The sequence below is a fragment of the Lytechinus variegatus genome, chromosome 4 (genome assembly GCF_018143015.1).
Source record: "Lytechinus variegatus isolate NC3 chromosome 4, Lvar_3.0, whole genome shotgun sequence".
NCBI classification, from domain to species: Eukaryota; Metazoa; Echinodermata; class Echinoidea; order Temnopleuroida; family Toxopneustidae; genus Lytechinus; species Lytechinus variegatus.
In genome coordinates, this window is record NC_054743.1 from 35,740,669 (window position 1) to 35,743,999 (window position 3,331).

Here is a 3,331-nt window from a genome sequence, read left to right on the forward strand (position 1 = left end):
ATCTCAGTCTCCTCAGATCAGCCTCTGGCATGAAGTTTAGGGGGTGGGGCGATCGAGGCTGGGGTCGGTGCAACCCGGGAATCATTCAAGCAATAATTCAGTTCAGTGTGAACATAAAGAGACATAAATGACATTTTCTATATGCCTATATGAAAGACAAATCTGTGACAGAAAGATGGGCGTGTATTTTTCCTGACTGAAAATTTGAAAATAAAATCTAAAGACAAAAGTCATGCAGCACAAACCACAATTAAGGGCTTCCGACGAGATTGCACCTGAGATATAGGGGGAAGATGGGGGCATAACGGAACTTAGGGGCAAAACGGAATTTTGAAAGAGACAAAGACAAAACTGTGTCAGAAAGATGGCCCAGTATTTTCCTGAATGAAAATTTGAAAATAGCATTTTAAAACACAAGTCAGCGCAAATCACGAGGGCTTCCCACGAGCCGGGCCCACGAGAGAGGGCAAGGTGGGGCGAAACCATAGAGATGTATATTATTGTCAATATACATCTCTATGGGCAAAACGGAATTTTGAAAGAGACATAATTATATATGCATATATAAAAGATAAAACTTTGTCAGATGGACGCGTATGAATTCTTTTTAATGAAAATTTGAAAATACATTTTGAAAACACAAGTCAGCACAATTTTAAATCGCAATCAGGGCTTCCGACGTTATTGCACCAGAAAAAATGTAAGGGAAGGTGGGGGAATAACCGACCCCAGGGGCAGAACGGAATTATTTGAAGCAGACGGCATGGCGGCATAACATATCAAATGCATATGAACTTTCATCCAGCAACATCTGAGCACATCTAAGAAACGTCTTTTTTAAAAAATGCCTCGTGATATTAGATATGAAGGATGAATATAGAGAGCTCTGTAAATTTGTATATAGTCGTTGTATCAATCTAAAAACAAATATTCGTAAATTATTAATCATAAAGATATCAACGCCAGACACACGTTTTTGCATGCCTTTTTTGCTTCAGGGATTGCATTACAAACCTCTATCGTGTAAGAAAATACACCTCTGGGGCAGTTGGACTATAAACGTAGGGAACAAGATATTACTCTGAGTATATAATACTATGTACCATTTTGCCCCAGCTAGTAACAATATTATTTTTCTCAATCAAGATTTTTAAAATAAATTGCATCGTTTATGGTAGTTAGGGATAACGTTCAGATGGTGAACTACAAGCGGAAAACGACCTGGGGCCCGTTGCATAAAACTTTTTACCTGAAAAAACTCAGGTTGTTTTTACCGGAGTTTTTGCCCTGTGGTAAAGTCAATGGCAGAAATCAGACTAACCTTAGTTTTCAGTTTTTACCAGAGTTTTCTCAGGTAAAAAGTTTTATGCAACAGGCCCAGAAAGACATGGGATGAAGAGGCAATAAAGATTGCCACAGAGGGGGGGTTCAGATTTTATGTCATTATATGCCCCACATTTCTATAAGGCATAGGTGAAAAATACTCCGGATTATTGTGCGCTCCTTGACGAAGACAATTAATCCCTGTCGTATCTTTTCCATCATTCTTCCACTCTTTCATTTTACATTTTTATTCCCCTGTGCCCCCTCACCTCCATTTCCCCCTACTTTTCTCCCATATCCTTTTGTTTCGTCGGCCTCCAACAAAGAGAGGGGGCGTGGCAATAGACAGAATGTTTACAGGGGATGGTGGGGCACAATTAAAGACGCGTAAATTTTTTTCGAAGAAACCCAAACAGGTGCTTTTGCATTTTCTCAAGTGAAATTGAAATATTTAGTGCACACCTTGTTTAGGTGATTTTGTAAGAGTTTTTATTTAAAAAATGTAAGTTTTCAACATTTCAGGGAGGGGTGGCCACTTTGTCTACGCCAAGATACAGGCGTTGAAATTTCAACCCCTCTTTTTCACAGTCACCATGGTCACGGTAGTTTAATTCTTTGGCTGTCAGTTGCGAGAATATATTTCTTCTTTTCTTATTTCCCTTCTAATCTGCGCCTTGACTCACTTTTACTCCCTCATTGGGTTCACCCCGAAAGAGGCGCCAGCCAACAATCTGCCATGATGATCATGGATGAATTGGAAAAAAAAGTGACAACGAAATGCAAATTCGATGTAATTCATATAGCTTTCGATTTCTAAAGAGAAGTATAAAACAATACACAGGCAGGCGCGGTATTAGGGGGAGGGGCCTGAAGCACCCCCCCAAAAAAAGAAATAATTATAAAAAATTCTACCACAAAGAAAAAAAATGCGTATGTATGAATTGATTAAAGCAGTATTCCTTTCATGTTGTCAAGTGCTCTAAAATCAAAATTTTTTTCAAATTTGAGTATTTTCTTGCTCGGTCGCTAAACGCTCACCCGCAAAATAGCATGCATTAATGCTCTCTTAAAGTGCAAGTATAAGAAGTCTATGATCTCCTGCAAGATAGTAGACTGTCTTGCAATTTTTCCAGATCAACCTCCCTGTAGACTTTACCCACCACGAATATATGCAATAAAATTGAAGTTTCGATCACCAACTCTAAACATATCAGTGTTTTGTCAAAAGCGCTCCGAATTTTTAAAAATTTTAAGGATATATATTATATAAATTATTAATTATATATAATGCAGAATTTTGCACGTGAAGCACATGAAAAAAAATCAAATTATATATATTTAATGGTATTTTTATGTCAGGCTTGATGGTTTTATAGCGCTTTCAGATGTTTTCCAAGCATAAAATTCATTAAGTGCTCCATATGCAAGGTTTCCCTTCAAACATTTTCTCCCTGGTCAACACATTCCCTCGTGATATTTTTAAAAGGTGTCATTGGCATTAAAACCCCATCTCTTGCCATCACCTTTTTACGTTCGAAGTCTCTAAATTTTGAGAATAAACGCCTGGAGAGAGTAACGACACAAAACCATTTCCTGATATACCCCTTCAATTCCTTCATCTACATCATACCCATCATACCCCGAAGCATATTCATAGATAAGCAAAAATTTTCAAGCATTTTAAAATGTGATTTGTTTTTTTCGCTCGGTCGCTACGCCTTCTCGCATGTTATTTGAAATATTTTTATACGGGGGGGGGGGGGTAGCTGTTTTGTCAGTGTTCGGCTACCCACACTAGGCTATCATTTTCATTGTATTAGAATAATCCAACGTCGAAAATTTAGCAGTCCCCAGAAGCCCCCCCCCCCAAAAAAAGAGAGAAACTTATTAGTCTAGAACCTCGCCTGTAGCCTGTTTTGAAGCTTCATGCCAAAACGGATAATCAGGCACTGGCAAATATCACAGACTATAAAAACCATATAAGCTTGATAACTCGATACATATTGAG